The sequence below is a fragment of the Bradysia coprophila genome, unplaced genomic scaffold (genome assembly GCF_014529535.1).
Source record: "Bradysia coprophila strain Holo2 unplaced genomic scaffold, BU_Bcop_v1 contig_24, whole genome shotgun sequence".
Classification (NCBI taxonomy): domain Eukaryota; kingdom Metazoa; phylum Arthropoda; class Insecta; order Diptera; family Sciaridae; genus Bradysia; species Bradysia coprophila.
Window position 1 is genome coordinate 3654918 of NW_023503501.1, and position 19922 is coordinate 3674839.

The 19922-nt window shown below is 33.2% G+C and overlaps 1 protein-coding gene across 4 annotated transcripts in view; it reads left to right on the forward strand.

Moving 5' to 3' along the window:
• Positions 1 to 19922, forward strand: part of LOC119077846 — a 57479-nt gene that overhangs the window by 776 nt on the left and 36781 nt on the right. For 3 of the 4 annotated variants that reach the window (XM_037185166.1, XM_037185170.1, XM_037185167.1), the window contains exon 2: positions 4581 to 5021. The gene's annotated coding sequence lies outside the window, so the exon portion shown is untranslated. The remainder of the gene's footprint in view (positions 1 to 4580; positions 5022 to 19922) is intronic. The other variant, XM_037185168.1, reaches the window with a different exon arrangement.

Genomic DNA, 19922 nt, shown 5'->3' on the forward strand with positions numbered 1-19922 from the left:
AATATTTTTAATTTTAGATTTTTTTTTGTTTTGTTTTGTATTTCATTTTGTTTGCAACGAAACGTTTTTTTTTCTCAATAATTTTTTTTTTCTCTGTAAAAGTTAGATCGAATTGTTATTTGTATATGTAATACAACTTCCCAATGGAATTCACATCGTAGATACGCGATAATTTCAAAAACTTTGTTTTTTTTGTATGAATGTGGACCGAGTACATCCAACAGACAATGAACAAATGATAGAGTTGAGCAAGTCCATTTTTGTTTAACAAGATCCAACCCTAGCGCAGCCCTGCTTCTAGCATGAACATAGAACATATTCGGAGGCTGATGAAATCACAGTAGGCACTGCGGTTCCTTTGACCTGCTGTCGTTGTATGATTGAAAACACACAATACAAAAACCATATGTGGTTATCACTAAAGTCTCCAAATTTGACACTTGTCAATTCAGTGTTCATGCTAGTAGCAGTGCTGTGACCCTACACATTTTTTTTGCATAAACCAAAAACTTATCACCCGCACTATCCATATACGACTATCTTATAGTATATACTCGATAATCAATACATCAAAAAAAAAAGGAACGCCTAACGAATGCTTAACGGTCTTTTATGAATCCTAGGATAATATTATGACGTCATGCACATCGCACAACAATAGCAACAGTGACAGATTTAATGTCAGATTGAATACCCGAAATGTGCATTTATTGTACGTTTATAATACCCGAACACAATAATAGTATATTACGTCCCTGCTTGTAAGTTTATCGTTCTGGTAACTTGCAGTGCAAATACTTTGTTCAAGTTCGTATTACTTTACTGGCATCTTCGAAAAACAACAACATAAAAAGTAATAGTACAAAACCGCTCACATTTACACCAATCTGTTATCGATATGGCGACGGCGATAAAAATAAACGATAAGCTCTGGCTAATGTGGTCATAAAGGGACCCCAAGATAAGTTTTTACTATTTCACTCGTTTTTTTCGTAGCATTCATTCCACGTGCCTCTCTTTACATAAGCTCCATTACACGCGTATGACGTATGAGTCATAAGAAACGCATCTATGTTAACCTGTAACAGATGACTGTCATCATTATCGACAGCAATAATAAACAACATGCTCTGACTAATAAGGTCTTATATAGCAAAAAGCATGTTCAAAACAAATGAAGTAAAAGATTGCTGAAATCAATCTCTGAAAAACTTCGATCAAATGAAGTAATAGATCAGATAGTAAAACTGTTAATATGCTTGTCGTCTGTGACAGATTACAAGTAATGAAAAGATTTTGATCCAAGTGGTTAACAATTTTTAAGGTCAAAAGAGGTACTAGATTCGGTAAATTTAAAAAAGGCCTATCGTCTCTAAAAATTGTTGAAAATGACTGGCAAGAGTTCGAATTTTAAATTACAACATAGACTTACGGTGTGAAGTAAAAAGATCATGAGATCTTCATGAGATGTGAACTGGACTCATAAAAGTTAAGCAAAATTCGTTTCTTTTTCAACTCAACTTAGTTGATTAATAAATTTTTTTATTTTTACTTCAAAACGGCAAAAAAAACAACATTAACGCCATCAATGAACCTCGGTCTAATAGAATATATTGAAGCGATTTCATGAAATGGATTCTGGTTTTGACGAGTGGGTAGACTGCCTCTTAACTCTTGAGTCATAGAATTTTCAATATTTTTTTTTTACTTTTTAATATTTTTTTCCGATTCATTTAGCTGTTTGCTGAATATTTTTTTTCTTACTTCTTCTCGTGATCATAATTTATTTCAATGATCCACACATTGTATCGAATTTCGTTAGTCTTTTACACACAGCGGAAGAAAAAAAAACATTGTTCATTTAAAGCGATTTATCTTGTATACTCCTCCATGGTCACGGTATAGATATTTTTTCCAGCCCTGAGTCAGCTGTTTCCACACTTGATCAAAAGAAAAGCCCACGCAATTTTTTTTGCATAAATTTATGCTTAATTTACCTTTGTGTGCTAACGATGTACACTGATCATCAGCGAAGATGATATTTATTTTGCCTGGGCTTTGATTGATTGACTTAAATTTAAAAAAAAAAAAGTTTTGTCAGTTGTACTGATCGCGGAAGATTATTGTGTCATTACCGGGTGTTCGTTGGAAATTATATCGAAAATTTGGTGAATTTTTTTTTAAATAATTTGCAAAGCAAGGTCAACAGTTTAGTATAATGTGCTCGGGAAGAAAGTGAGAGAATTTATAGGCTGTATCCTAATTTCCCGTTTCACTTTATGTTTTCATCGGTGTGACAAATTTATTGTTTTCACTGTTGAGGAAAAGACGAAACACTTACCATCAGGATTTTTTCCCCATTCTCACTTTCTTTACTTTTTAGTAAACGTTTCGACAAAATTAAGCAATTTTTCTTGGAATTTTCTCTCGATTTTCTCGAGTTCCAGGCAATTCGAGAAATTCGAGAAAAATTAAAAAAACATTTTCTCAAAAATATGCCCTGCAGCGAACAGATACATCAAATTCAATTTTCCCCACCACAATTAGATTCTACCCGAAAAAAAATCGCCAAAAATATGTAGGGTTTTAAAGCTTACATTTTTTTGAGGTCTTCTGTTAATAATGAAACAGTTTACGCCATTGACGCGATACTGAAATAGCTATGCTTGAACACAATTTACTCACGTAGTTTCACTCTCGTTGAGCGCCTCTTGTCTATTCTACTCTAGGGACGACAAAGATGTTATAACTAAAAGAACAAGCAATATTGTCTATGGTGATGATTCAGAGTTTCTGCTTCACATTTTTAACATTGGTCGACTATTACGAACAAAACATTTTACCAAATGAAACAAATTTGTAGTCATAAGGCATAAAATGTCGAGTACGTTTTTCTGAAAATGGTTTTATGTTATCTGATCACACATATAATAATGTATGACCAACGCACTGAATGTAGAATTAGAAAAAAAAGCGAGAAGTTGAACAAAAACGAAATGCAAAATCCGAATGAAAATTCAAACCGCAAACCATTTTTCTTTATTTGTTGGTTTGATTAATCTGTTCGTATTTTTCACTGTTCATTTCAATAAAAGATAATTTATTGAATTTTGATTGTCACTCGTTTATTAACTATTTAAAAGAATTAAAAGCCAAATGAAAGAACCTTAAAACAATTTAACAAAAATGTTTAGCTCTCTCGTATAACCGACCAGCGAGTGCGGTTAAACTAATTTGTCTTAATACACATTCTCATTATTGCTTGTACAAAGAGTTTAAGATCTATCGCACATGGTTACATTTCTATATTCAATTCGATTCGAAACATGAGCTTACGTTCATTTGTGGTTTTGTGAATTTTTTTTATTATTAAAATTAACCATGGGCATGTGTAAGTACAAGGTATATCTATATGGGTATACCACAAGCAGAACTATTTTGTTGTTAGAATATCCCATTAATCGAAATCGAATACAACGAAAAATCTATTTGTAATTTTCCTAAACATTTCATTTATTTATTACAACTGGTGGTGGAACACATCGTGTCTTTTTCGGCTGCATATAATATTTTAAACTATAAATTCAATTATGTTTTGCATTGTACTGTCATATAGGGTTTGTCACTTTGAATATTTATTTTTTCTCTTCAACTTGGAAGAAATTAATTGCTCAAAATTGATTCGAAACAGATGTTGAGCAACATACAAATTGTTTTATATGAATCATTTAGTGTTGTACTCAGATGGTTGGGCGCCGAATAGAATTTGGTATACAAATTGAAAGGTAGAATGATGCGGGAAAGTGCAACAAATTACTGTTAACCAAGTAACCGCTTCACAACGTCATCAGACCTTTAAAAAAATAATCTTTTCCTGACACTATTTTGGATTTGGTCGAACAAAAGTTTTTCTGCACAAAGAGTTACGGCAAATAATTCTTTTTTTCAACAGTATGAAACACTAGTGATAGATTCTCTGCTTCTTCCATTGAGTTCATATCTTGTCAAAAATTGTTTTTCGTGTTGATAAAAGTTTCCTTCGTGAGAAAACTATTTTAATGGTAGGACCTTTAATGTTTTGTTAAACCAAAACACCCACCTTATCTCATTGGACAGCTTTCAAAATCTTAAGGCTTCTTTTGATTGCCATGGGAAAAGTGGAAAAAAAACTAGTTTGAAGCTATCGAAAGCTCTTTAAAAGCGAAGGCACAGAAACAGTAGCAACACTAGAATTATAGCAATGCTATGCTATGCAATGCTATGCTAAATGAAACTCGAATTTTCGAGATCCACATACGAACATTAAGGTAATGAATTGAACAAGTTGCGGACAGCTGTCATCTGTTATCGATAATGATTTCAAGAGTAAATGACAAGCTATCTGACTGATGCTGACTTATATAGAAAAGCATATCAAAAAAACAGAAGTAAAAGATTCGAAAACAGATTAATGGAAAATATGTAGATCAAATGAAGTACTAGATTACATAGTAAAACTGCTCTGAAAAAATTCAAACTTGTTTCTAAATTGAAATGTAAAAATTTAACTCAAATCAATTAATTAATTTATTTATTTGTAGATTCAATGGCAAACAAACGGCATGCCGTGGATATGTGCAGCATTCGTGGTGCAACCTGATTTTTTTTTCTTCAATAGAAACAACAAAACATTACAGTGTGTACACCAGTGTGTAGGATAATAGACATTTTATTACACAAATTATATTTTTTGTTTTGTTTATTCTTAGTGTTCGTATTAAATAATAAATTAAAATAAATTGAAATTCTGTTACTATAATTCAAATTATACAAAATTAAAGAATTGGAAAAAAAGAGTTGAATATATCTGCAGCGGTGCTGTATAGTTACTTGTGTAATTAGAAATAATTGCAACTAGTGAGTAGTGCTTGTCAGAAAGAAAAAAGTTTAACATACGCCAATGTGGAATAACATTCTGGGATGGATTAACATTTTCATGCATTGCCGATAGTGTGTAAATGACATAGACGCTGAATCGAAAAGTGAGTAGACGTTTTTCTGTATTATTATTAGTATAACTCGAGATTAAGTTTATTGTGTGCTAATTAAATGTACAAAAGAAACGAAAATTACAATATCAAATGATGACAAGACGAAAATGTTGTTTCGGAATCGGATTCGAAGTATTAAAATATTCGATTTATTAAAACAGTCTCATTTAACAGTTTACAACATTCGCATATAAGTCGGATAGCTTTTCGCGCTACAATTTTGATGTCAGACTTGAATTTTATTAAAATGCATTTGGCGCCAATTTTACGTATTTGGTTGTTACTTAGTTCACTTGCATTTTCAATAATCACTTGGCAAACGCGGCAAGTACATTAATTTATACCAGTATATGGAGTCATCTGTTCCTTCTTTTGATATAAGAATTTTTCAACCAATTGATGCAGTCTTTTACTTCGATTGTTTAAACATCCATTTTTCTTTGCTAAGACCTCTTTACTATAAAGAGCCTTTATCCAGAACTCATTGCTTTATATATGTCGGGGATTTCGACAACAGATAACTCAGCATCAACTGATCTTTTTTTTTTAAACGGTAAACAGTTACATCATCCCTACGGTCCCAACATAGTAAAGCTGACTTATATTTTTTTTTGTCTCTTTCCTCCGATGATGAACTTAGATTCAAATGAAAATTGTGTACAACAGATTGCGGTGCTAGCCTGTCAGCAAATACATGTGAAAAAAATGAAGTAAAAGATTAGAAATTTCAATCTCTTAAATATATTTAGATCAAATGAAGTAATAGATTCTTTAATTAAATGTTTGTCTTTTTTAAAAGAAGAAATCGCTCCATTTAGGAGGCTTAACTTAAATTAGACTATAATCGAGGTTAGAGCATACCGAGGGGAAATGGTTTTAAATCCATTTAATCCCATGTATTTCTTGGATTAAATGTATTAAATGGATTAAATTTGAAGGAGTGCGTGAGCCCCTCGGAGCATACACACAAGTTATTTTTAATTGACTCTAATATTGATTCTAAGCAAAAAATTGTTCTACGGTCTGCTTCCAAAATGTACAGATATCTTTTATAAATTCGTCTAAACTTCGAAGAAACGTTCAGTCGCCCATAGAAAAATTACGAAATGGAGGATCCAAATCTTCGATTCAGGTCTCAAAATTTTCTGAAAAATGACAAATTTTGATTTTTTTTTGAAATTCTAAAGAAGCACGGGAACTAAGCACAGTTACTCGTCTAAACATTTTCAAAGTGGTAATATCAAAAGTAGTTAGACCATAGCTAAATAATATCAAAATTAATGTCCATTATGATCTTCAAACATAAATTTGTGACGAGCCACACCTAAACGTTAAAATAAAAAAATCAATTTAAAACTTCCTCGAACACCAAATATTCATTTCTTTAAAATGTATCTAAAATTCAACATAAACGAAAATCATCTTTAAATAAACATACCATCTCCAGTGACATATCTTGAGAACATATTTAGCCAAAAATATTGACTTTTTACCAAAAAGATTGAAGAGACATGACAAAAATCGAGTTCGAGTTATTTTTAAAATCCTCGAGAAAAAAAATGAAAAGCAAAAAAAAACATCTCTGCCTATAATCGCTTCTGATGTCTCACAACCATCTAGTCAACGTTTTTGAGATGCTGTAATATTCCACTTCATGTTGCATTACATTACCTTCTTACTTTGAGAAAGAAAGAAAGAAAAAAAAACACGAACGCAAAGCGACCATATGGTTTTATATGTTTTGTGGTTTTGAACTTTACAAAAATTGATGCAGAAAAAACAGACCAAGGTCAACGAATAATTTTTTTTTTAAATAAAATGCATGAATCACTTGTAAATCGATAAAATAAACAAAATTGAAATTATTTCAAAAAAATATTATGAAAGAAATAAGTAATACGAAGACAGCAAGAAAAACTCCACACTCCGCGATTATGCACTTACCATATTCTACGCCAACGGAAAAACTCACATTTTAAGAAATATATTTATATGAATTCAATGTGACTATTACTATGCATGTGTGTCATGTGTGTGTTGCGTATTATATTATTATATCGTTTAACTCATATTGTAATTTGCATAAACATACAATTCGAAGGACCATAATAATACCGAAACAATGTTCATAATTGTTATCTCTGGGTGTATGGTTGCAAACACACTAAGAAAACAATTTATAACGCGAGAAACAAACGTGATAACGATAACGCGTTTTATCAACCGTATTTTACAGTCGGTGTACCGATACATCAAAATGTATATATAATTTCGATGTTGTTGTTTGTTTAATGACTTGAATTAATTAATTTACCTGGAAGCAGTTAGACGTTTTTTTTATGTGTTGTTGGTGTGTTTTTCACGAAACATATCCAAAGTCACCAATGTTAAGTAGCTCATTGAATATTCAATCGTGTACTACGTTCTGGTTAGATGGAAGAAGTGCGAGAATAAATCCACTCAACAGTCAGTTTCTCATACCAAGAATTAATTCAGGAAAGTCTACAAATACTTAGAAGTTTAGAAGTTCAACGGTTCTGAGACGTAAATTGAAATTTTGTATTAATGTGAAGGTTCCACTGTGCATAGCAGTACTTTTACGGTGTAATGTACGAATCTATTACTTCATTTGGACAATTGTTTTGCTCCAGTAACAACTGACACTTTTTTTGGATCTGAGCGTTCTTACTGTTATTTTTCGGTTTTCTCATTTCTTATGTTATTTCAAACGACAAATGAGAAAAATTGGAGAAACTGAGATACGAAAGCAGCAAACCAGTAAATATTTCAGGGCCTATTTTTGGAAAATTTACTTGCTAAAACTCTACCAAAGGCTTTGAAAATTTTGGAATCACGTTTTCTCTACTACCCCAAATGTTTTAACAAACATCTTTCCATAAAAACGTAAATTAGCCAGAGCTCATCATTTGTTTTTCTCATTGATGTCTATGGTTTAACAAGCGGCCTTTCTCCAATTATTTTTGTGTCTGTCTTTCACTTGAGGGACCCAATAAAAGAGGGAAAACTGTAGCATTGAAATGTGTCTTTTGAATGCTTTTCCTTTTTAGGAGTTACGAAGAAGAAGAATTTCTACGAAAAACTTAAAAATAAAAATGTAAAGTGCTGAATGCTACACAGTGGGTTCAGTTTCGTACCTGGTCCATCAAGATTAACCGCAACCTTCAACTGGTTCGTTTTGTTTTTTTTTTCTTTACTCCAACGAATAAATAAAAAGACATAAATACCAAAATTTTTATCCATAAATAAATAAGCTCGTCGCTTAACCCGCAGAAATCTCGCGAAATTTTTTTACGATAATTCCCAGCCATATTTAGATAAGAAATTAAATAGCCAATTGGCGCCATTAATAATATTTTATTCACAAAAAAGTAAAGACGAACCGGACTGAAAAAAGAACTCATCATCTTAACACATCAGACTTCGTTATTGCTAATTAGTTTTGTTTGCCCAAATAATACGCACCATTTTTTTCATATCTTCTTTATTTTCGGAAACGAAAACTTCATGTACACACAAAAGCTTTGAAGCTATCTCAACAAAAAGGTGTATTGATTGCACATTATTGCCACCTATATATCCCATTGGTATATTTATTATGAGTGTTTAACATATGAATGTACAATGTTTGTTTGTTGAATTATTATCAAAATAATAAATAAAAAAAAATCAGAAATAAATTTCTCTTTGACTAATTTACATAAAATTTTGTTGGATTTGTGTAGAGAGGCTTGTTTTCTATTACACAGAAGTGCCCTTCTTGTCACATAAATAATTTTTTTCATTTTTAAGTCCGTGGCGGAATTGGACTGTTTCTTGCCTCTTGGTGATTTATCGTAATGAGGAAGGTTATTACACGCAGGTTTAGTCTGTGCCAAAAATACCCTCAATATGAGAATACTAGTGTTAGCTTCATGTATGTGCATGTTAAGCGAATCATAAGTAAAATGTTACAAATTTTTACCATTGAAAATTGCAAAAGAAAATTCAGTTACATTTTTCTCATGATTCGCTTAACATGTCCATGCATAAAGCTAAGACTAGTCTCCTTATATTGAGTGTATTTTTGCCTAGCCAAGGCGGAGCCGAGTGAAAATATCTAGTACTTCAATACATCTTCATACGATTCGCGTTACACAAATAACTATTTCTTCTCTCGGTTTATAATCTTAACATTGCATTCGGTTGAGCGCATAAAGTGGCCCTTTCTTATCACCTCAGGCGGCTTTAAGTGAATTAAATTTTTTCGATTTTGAATAAGAGGCTGTTAGTTGTTTGTGTATCATTTACATAGTTTTGTATTATATTCGTTCATAACAACCGTTCGACGACGTTTTATACATAAATTTCCATGCTAATTGTTTTCTCAGGTTGTCTCGTCGTACATTTATTATTGTTGCTCGCGCTTTTATATTGATGGGTTTAATACACGGGTGAATTTCTCGAATTTCTATTTTGATTTGATTTTGATCGGTGGTTATGAAATTGATGGACAAATAAAAACATTTTTTGTTGCTGGTGCTAGTGCCTCAATGGACAATATTTTTTGGTGATCATATTTGATAAAAGATATTTTTATGTTCATCAATTTTTGATTTATTGCTGGCACGGTAATGTGTCAAGCAACTTTTTTTTATTCTTCGTTTAGGTTGGTGCTGCGTTAGGCAACATCAATTTAAGTTTGTTGTTCATATAAACAGTGTGTGTGATGGTTGTTTTCTTTTAATAATAAAACTTTTCCACTGTAGGGACCAATTCCTTATCAATTTTAGTTTCTCCTTTGAGGCCAGACCATTAAACCAGTTCAAGTGTAAAACGAAACTTTAATACCATCAATGGGACAAAAAATCCTATTGAATCTGAAAACGCCTCAGTTATCTAGTTACCGTTTGAACAATCAAAAAAATAGAATCTACTACTTCTTTTGATATAAATGATTTCAACAGACTAAAACCTCTTGCTTCATTAGTTTCGAGATTCACTTGTATGTAACACCTTACTCCGAATCTAACTCATTAGGAACTATTAAACTCTCATAAAATTGAAACAATCAAATTTAACGGGATACAAAACGAATCAATTAATTCCTAATGCATCGCGTTCAAGTGTCGGAACGAAGCGTTTCCAAACAAATAAATGCAGTCGAAAATAGCTGTTCTAAATGGAATTAGCATAATAAAAATCGTCACATTGATATCAATGGACACCTCACGCACATATATGTATATCCACCAACAATTGAGGCAACCATACAACACTCAATTATAGACAATCGGAAATCCGCGCCCATGATTTGAATAATTCAATTAAATTTAATGAGTGACCGAATACATACAGCACAAGCAAACAAAAAGAATATCGCATACTGCACTTTGCAAGACGGTATTATAAGTGACGTTATATAATATAGGACGTCGTATTCGTATCCATACACACAGAGCTCTCTATCGTATCGCACTTATCACAATAAATCGTTTTCCATCAAAAAAACATTTTTCATGATTATTTCTATTGGTTATTTATTGGTTGCAAGTAGGTTTAATTGTGCATTAGAGAGACATTATTTGAAACAATTTATGTTTCCTTTGGACAGTCGTGTGTATGCAACAGCAACAACAACAACACAGAAGACAATGTACGAAATGCAATTGTTTTATAAAAACTGAATTGGAACAATGATCTGGCTGAATTTGATTGAAGCAATTTCGTTTTTCGGTAATTTAAAATTGGACACCATGCGGTGCAGTAAGATTTAACATACAGCCGAAAATACACTGTTTAGTTTTGAATTGCTAAAACCTACAATTATGCTGTCTTTTCAATTGTACTGATACCTGAGGATAAAGACGAAAATACGCGATCACCTTTGCATTGATAGAATCGTGAATTATGCTCCGTTATTCAATTATGCTACACAGGAAAAATAATGGACAACCCAGCATAATTGACGATTCCAGCCAACTGAAAACCGATAGTGTGTTTGAAGTCGAAGGTCCACAAATACACTGTCAATTTTAAATAGCTGAAACCGACACTTACAGTGAAATTTAGATATACCTTTGCATCAGCTGTTTTTCAGCTGGTCCATTCATACAAAGTAAAGTGTTCACGTCTTTATACAGTTTTACCACTACCTTGCGCGTGCGTGCAACTATTTTACCCTTATAAATAAGTATTGATCACGTGGATGAGTGGAGCAGCAGAGCATCAGCTAAAAAATAGATGTCTAAATCTCACTGACGTCCACTGTAATTGTCGGTTTCATCAATTCAAAATTGAACAGTGTGTTTTCGGCCTGTAAAAGTAATAATTGTCGGAAAAAGTTCCAGTCAATTAAATTCGTTAAAACTGTTGATGTCTCTCTTCTGCCATCTACAGACATAGGTACAACAACATTTGTGTATTATATTGACTGAAGTTATGTCTACAAGGAAATCTGACTGTGAATTGTTTCAGATTTCCTTGTTGACATTCTATACTGAATTATAGGTGTCTCCAATATATCCAACATTACGATCAATTTAATGCTCTAAAGACTTATGTACTTATGTCACCTTGACCACACGAAACATCTCAACCAAAAAGCGTGTGTTCAATAAGAAGAAGAAAAAACGACAACCGAACCTTTACAAAAAAAAATCTCAATTAAAATCCACTTGTCTCATAAAATCAAAATAAACAACTCTTTTCGCCACTAAGGTCAAATTCAATTCAATATCCAATAATACCCTGCACGAGAGCTTCTTATTATACGCTCTCTGGATGTGTCTTGGGTTGGATTGGCTCACGAGTAAAGTGGGAGAATTAGGGGCGCCAAGAAAGTAATGACCAAATCTCGATACATTTTTGTGTGTGGAACTGTAATGTGTTTTGCTCAGGACACATATTTCGTACATTGTCCAGGGCACTGCGAGTGCCAATACGGCCCTGGCTGTGTCTTAACTTATTGTATCGCGCGATTTTATTTTTTGTTTAAAATTTGTTTTTATTTTTTCGTTATGGTAAAATTAGTGACGGTTCATTTCGTTCGATAGCATGAATTCGTTTTGTTTGATTTTGCATTATAACCATTTTCGTATCGTATAGGTAGACGTACACTTTAATACACATGTTTATTTTCGTTGAATAAAAGCAGAAATAACAAACTTTTGCTTTTATTTCTGAAGTCTTTTTTGTGTTTCAATATTTCCCATAAGTGAGCTGAAATATAGTTACTTTTGAATAAAATGTCTACCTCGTCGCCGTCTTGTGTATTTGCACATGCCTTAAAACAATTAGTTAAAAACAATTTTTTTTTGTATAGAACCCAAAAGTTTATTATACATTTTTGTTTGTTAAATAGATTTATATGTTTTTAAACACACATAAAATTGCGGTTTTGTTGTTTTTTCTTCTAAAGACAAAGGCGCATTTATGGACAAACATATTTTGTTTTTCCGGTTTGAATTTCATGGTTAAGTCAGAGGAAATTCCAGCATTTTCATTTCGTTAGACAATAACTTAGCCGTGTTTTGTAAGTCAGAAGGATTTCCATCTGTTGAAAAAGATCTACAACCACTCCATATACTTCACCAATTTTTTTTTTACTTTCTCGTAGAGACGGTAACATTTCAGGAGTTTATTCTCAAAGTTCATTGTGATCTGGTAGTGTAGCGTAGTCCCGGAGTCTCATTGTTTCATACAATTTATTCAAATTTCATCAGGAAAAATGCAATATTTTATGTTCATCTTCGTCTTATTACAATTTCGCTAAATGACTGATAAAAAATCTATTACTTCATTTGTCTCAGCATTAAGTTTTGATGCTATTATAGAGACGGTTTAATCCAGACGTCGTCATTTGTTTTTGTCGTCGTCTTGTCGATCACTATCCATTTCAATTTTTATAATTTGCTCTTTTAAATCTTGATTACCTAGCCTAGGCAATGTTTAGATGACCTTTACATCGATTTATAAATTTATGGTGATGTCATTTTGCCTAATAATGAAAACCATTTTTGCTACGTTCAGTGGGTTCAGTGTCAAGGCAAAACTGTTAACAAAGGTGATACATCAACACACACACTCTAATGCATTGCTGGAAGCGTGGTCATGCATTAATTACTGTTTGTTATGAATGAACAACCGTTACCGGATACATTAAAGTCGAAACAGATGAATAGGAGAATCATTGAACCCTCTTATATTGAACCAAATGAGTGTGTGACAAAACAAAAAAAAAATCTTTTCGGATTTTGTTGCACATTCAACGAAAGAAGTGGAAACAAAAATCACCTAGCAAAAGATACAATTCCTTTCTCCTCAAATCAATCAACGTTTGCGTAAAATATTTAATTTCCCCATTTCGAATATCATGTGTTGAACAGATTACGCAAAAAACAAAAACGTTTTACCCAGAGAACGTCTCTTCTTAACACTCGAAAGCCCAAAGTCGTGAAGATCATTTTTCATTGCATCATAAAACAACGTAAAATGTTCGAACCAATATTCCGAAGTGCCTGGCATCCATCGTTTAATACCATTTCCATTTCACAAGACATTAAGAGTAAACTAACTCGTTTTTTTTCCTCCGTTTTATTTTATTAAACCACAGTAAAATTGGTTACATCTTAGGCACAACGAACAACATTATTCTCCCGAGCTACAATCATTACTTCATCATTCGTATTATAACGTTTTTGATTTTGTAGCCCTTAGGATAAACGATTAAGTGCATATAATAAACTCGCTATTACCATCACTTGCACATACACAGTGCAAACACAGGCAGTGTAATATTGAAATCGAAAATGGAAAACTGTCAATTTCCTTCAACAGTAAAAACTGTTTGATTACTTCACCGTTCACAGCGGTGAAACTTACATTTCTATCGGTTTAGTTATGTCCTACTTCAGCAAATGATCAGGTAAAAATGACCCGAAGATCCAACCTTTTCATCCAGATTTAAAAAGTTCAATCTGAGAGCTTGAAATTTCAGTCTGTAAGCTTTTCTCAAAAAGTCAATCATCTTTGAAAGGTCGTGCATATCCATGGATTCCTTCAAAATCTAACATTGCACACTCATTCCGTTACCACGATATGCTAGAGCAACGCACTTCAAGCAAAAGTGGTACTCTAAATAGGGTACTGAAACTTGACAGTGCTCCATACAAAATTTTACACTGTAAAAATAGTGGGGATAAAATTTCATACAAAATAGTACTCTATTTGGCAGCTGTCATGAATAGCACTTTTGCTTGAAGTCCGTTGGCTAGAGTCAAATACAACGAAAATATGACATAACAACGAGTACGTTAACTTTTAGTTTCGGATTGCTCAGTTCTATTTAGTTCTAGATCAGTGTAATTGTAGATCGTTTAGTCTCTAGCCAGAATCTGGCTGCCAGATGTACCTAGTACTGCTCCAGTTCTGAAATTTTTATCAAAGACTCTCCCGGTTTCAACAAACGAATTAAGACGTAAAGTGTTAGACTGCCAGACCGATAGTTCCTAAACAAGAAGTAGACCTAACGCTTCGTCCAGCTCAGAGCTTACAATTGGGAACTTGAATTCTGAAATTTCCTAATAATTCTCAGAAAATTCACAAAATAAAATTCAGAAATTTTTCGGAGTTTTCTCGCTTAAAATCACCAATAATAAACCATGATCCAGATCCAACAAGAAGGTTCCTAAATCGTTTCTTTACGAAAAACCTCCTTGAATGTCTTACAACATGGGATATTACAGACATTCAGATTTTGCTTATTTCCCTGACATCCACAGGGTTATTCTGAACTGAATTCAATTCCGTGAAATTACAGCGAACGAGGAAAATAAATTGTGCAATTGATGGGCAATAAATGTTTTGACTCTATGGCACTTCCCACTCGTCAAAACACGAAACGAAAAAGTGCGTGCCCATTGTGCCCATTGAATGGTTAATTGAAACAACAGAAAAACCGTTATAACTTGTTGCTAAGTCCAAACAAAGTCTAAACAATGAAAAGTTTACAAAATATCGTTTCATTTTCTCAAAATCAATAAAAATAAATCGAGAGCCAGCTCTAGATATATTTTCACATACTAATATTATAAGAAGTGAATGTGTAAGAATAGACCAACAATTTTGAAAATAACGCAACTTATATCCACTTTATATATGAGTCGCGATTGGCTTACAACAATAACAACAACGAAAAAACCGATTCATGTAACACAATAACTAAACTTGCAAAATATTCCTCATTGTTTTACACAATTCACTCTGTGAACCAAATATTGATTGATTTTAACAAACTGCAATGACGATTTATTCTTTTACTCGATTAAACATTTGTTTTGCATACCATACGAAATGTCGTTTATTATCATTTCTCTGTGGTGTCTTGTTTCGGTAATATAGAGAAGAATTTCGTCGTTAATTTTGAAACAAAAGACCAAAGACGAACGATATTTCTTTGTTGGCACGGTCGTCGTTTGTCGCCAAACGAATAGGTAATAACTCTGTTTATTGTTTGGCTTATTTGATCTCATATGATGTGAATAATTTAGTTGAACTTAAACAAAAGGAAGTCCAAATTTAAGTAATGTGGATCGTGTGATTAGGATAAATATGTTTCAGCTGAATAATATTTTAATCAGAGAAATGGTAACCGATGTCTCAGCGCCATCTGTTATCATTTCTCTCATTTTAATGCTTTTGATGAACTGTGAACATGGGTTTTCCTAGGGACATGTGATTTTCTAGGGTCATGGGATTTACTAGGCACATGAAATTTACTAGAGAGATGGGATTTACTAGGGACATGGGAGTTACTAAGGACATTGGATATACTACGGACATCGGATCTTCTACGAAGATGGGATTCACTAGGGACATGGGATAATTTATGTTTTTTTTTTATTCAACACCTCAACCATTATTTTTGAAAGTTATAAAGATCACCGACTGTAATAGTGCGAATATGACACTTATTATCTGTGTAAGTACATCTCATTGTTGAAGCAGTTTGCTTTCGTAAATATAACTAGGAATGGGATGCCTCGCAGCATGCGTGACAAGGCTTGGCTTTCGATATAAACATAATTTTAAGGTACTGCACTTCACATAATATTCCGTTTCATATTACACAATCAACACCTAAAATTATTTTTAAAAAAAACCGTTTGACTGTAACGTGTGTCGTTTTCGTCTCGATTCCCCTCTCACTTTAAATTAATAGATCGGAATATTATGTTCACAATGTGATTCACACACAATAAATTACTCGCTAATTATACGCCTTGTAGAGCATTACGATTCGCAAAAAAAAATCTATTAATCTGAATCAAGCGACCTCAAGCGTTTTCATCGGAAAGACGCAATTTTCTGTTTCATGGTGAAAAATCGCACCTCTAATTGGCAATTGATTTATCTTCCTGGAAGGTATATAGACACCATTTTCAATAGAAAATTGAAATGTTTTTTATGAGTCAAATGGATTTTGATAATACAAACTGAGTACAACCTCAGGATATGAGTGATTTTTACGGATTGTTTTTTTTTTACTTTTGATTTACAATGAGTAAATCCGCATACGGATGGGATGGGAATAATTACAAAAGCAGTAAAAAATCATCTGTTATTTTTCGATAAGGAAAACTCTGGAACTGCGGATGCAAACTAAGGAAAACGGCGGATGCAAACTAAGGTAAAACGGCGGATGCAAATAAGGAAAACAGTGGAAACAAAATGCCAGATTTAAAAGAATCCAGGATTGTAAAATTAAACAATTCGAATTACTTAACCTGGAAGTACAAATTGGAACTAATTCTCATCAAAGAAGATCTATGGGAAAAAGTAATGAAAATTCGAGTGGTACAAAATGCAGTAGTGGTAGGTGCAAATGGTGTGGCAGCAGCAGCAGCGGAGGAAGTAGAGTGGAAAAAGCTTGATAACAAAGCCCGAGCACTAATTGATTTGGCTGTTGAGGATGATCAGCTCGCTCACATTCGAAGAAAGGCTACAGCCTGGGACTCGTGGGAAGCGTTACGAAAATACCATGAAAAAGCAACTCTAAGCAACAAAGTTCATATCATGCGACAAATTTGCAGCTTGAAAATGGCAGAGAACGGTAATGCTGAAACTCACATAAACGAAATGAGCAATTTGTTTCAAAAATTGGTTGATATTGGTGAGAAAGAAATCTCGGAGTCGTGGAATGTGGCAATGCTGTTAAGTAGTTTACCAAGAAGTTACGATACACTTATTACTGCATTGGAAGCAAGGGAAGAAGATGACTTATCATTCGGGTTTGTTCAACAAACCGAGGCGAATATCAACGGCGTTCAAAATATTCAAATTATGATGAATCGGAATCGGTGTTGGCTGTATCAACCGAATGCTACTTCTGCAAGAGAATGAGTCACATAAAGAAGGACTGTAGTCGGTACAAAACATGGCTATCAAAGCAAGGTGAAAAGGAAAATGAAGACACATCCAACCACACAGCCAAGAAGACAGTCATGTACGATGAGTCCTACCAGACCGATTATTCGTTTTGAAGGTGTAGCGGAATTCTATGATTCAGCGAATTTAGCAGGAGTTGTGTTTTTGTAAATTGAGGAGGAGTGTTGACAGTACAATTTACATTCAATCAAAGGAACCAAATTTACTTGTACAGTCGAAGAAATTTAGTTTTCGGGTTTTCCAAAGGTATTAATCTTATTTAACCCACACTTTATCCCACAACAATGGAATCCACAAATTTAAATTTAGTTAACACAGCGGTCACAATGATGGCGCTGCAGTCACGATTTCAAAATGTGATATAGGGTGGATAAACTAAATTTTGGTTTTAGCTACATTTTCGCTTGGTTTTTATTACATTAGGCTTCTAAATTAAGAATATCTTTATGCAATATAAAACGTTTGAGTTTGAAAAAAGAGGTTTTGTATCAGTGAACAATATAGGAAAACGTTCAGTACGTCTCAACAAACAAAAGAACGTAAAACATATTTGTACATTTAGCCACCCTACGTCCGTCATAGCTTCTATTGTCTTCAAAAACATATTGTGCGCTTGTCATGATATGTATCAGAAGTTTGTTTATTTATGTGTCTCATCTAAAATGCTCGCCAGCAAAATTTTGATCATTAAATTCAACGACAAAATTGATCTAAATGTTACAATAGTTGTGAATAATAGTGAAGTTAATGTGATATAAAGGAATTTGCATCAGTTCGATGTAAAGTGCGGAGCACCGTTAGAAAAAAAACTTGTCGCTTAAGAATGATCAAAAAGTTGCTGGACGCAGTAGGTCCAACTAATGCTTTGCAGGATATAGAATAAAAATTAGAGAAACACCAAGAAACACCATTTGAAATCCTCATCATCATCATTTCAACTAAAGGTTTTTTTTAACGAAACGGAAGTTCGCTCTCAGATTTGGATCGGAACAACATTCTTTTTCGCTAAAGCTCGTAGCCGTCGTGAATCAAGATTCCCGTGAAGAATCGCCAAAAATAAAAAATCGGCAAAGTGTGAAGAAACGCCGACAGAAACAAAGAATGATAAATTTGTCTTCACACTTTGGCAATTCTTCGTGGTGATTAAACAAATCAACCACAAATGATGATGATTTTGTTGGAAATCCTTGGAAATTTATCCTTTTACGAAAGGTATCGCAAAGGCGGTATTTGTTCGATGCTAGTGAATCTATCCTTTTATAAAGGTTACGAAATACTGCCTGGTTCGATCCTATGGAAACTCTTATTTTACGTCAGGTAAAGTAAAGGCATCTTGTTCGATCCTGGGCAATTCATACTTTAACGAAAGATCCCGAGGAAACTATCATTTTACGAAAGATAATGTAAAGACATTTCAAAAACGTATTTTTTCACTTTGGCGTTTCCTCACACTCTGGCGATCTTTCTCTTCTTAACACTCTATCGATTCTTCTTGGCAATTCATCATTATGGTTGATTATGGTTGATTTGAAAACTCAACAAGAAAAATCGTCATATTGTGAAGAAAAACCAAGAAATATCGCCCAATAGTAAAGAAACTCCAAGGATCATAGAGAATTGAAAATTTGTCTTTATGGCGTATCTTCACATTTCTGAGACTTTTCTTGATGATTTAACAAATCAACTAAATATGATGAATTGTCAAGAAAAATCGCCAAAGTGTGAAGAAACTCCAAAATATGACAAATCACCAAATAATACAATATTGTAGATTTGACTTTGGCGATACTTCACTGCTGTGTGGATGGATAAACTTCCAGAAGATTTTTTTGTCAAAAAAAGCAACACTTAGTCCAACTTTTTATTTAGAAAAAGATTGTACGGGACAGTATGTACCGCATATCATATAATTCCTCTTGTGTTTATCTGTGTTCTACGAAGCCAAAATATAATTTCGGACTACAAGTAAACCGTCTCGACTGTCCAGTAGTTATTTTCTAAATGAATGCAAAAAGGCCATTTCAACACTAGTCAGGAAAACATAATTTTTATGTGAATGTTTCTGAGGTTTTCCATCTTAATATTTTCATGAAGTTACAAATGATCCACAGAAAATTTTATTACCCTAGAACGAGGTCGGAAATACAATAAAATAAATAGAAAACCGATTTGGAAATTGTACTTCTGTTTGGTATTAAAATTCTTTGGAAATCGTAACAGCAAGCATAACTGCATGAACATTGAAGTTCGTCATATTCATATTCTTATCTTATTCCTGACCAGATTCTGTTTTCATGATTGAGCTCAATCATGAGCTTCACTTATACAAAGAGTTGAATTTATTTACTATGCCAAATTGTAATTTTGCAAAAAGAATGTTCCGAATATACAAGCGAACTTCCGTTTCGTTAAAAAAAAACCTTTAGTCGAAATGATGATGATGAGGAT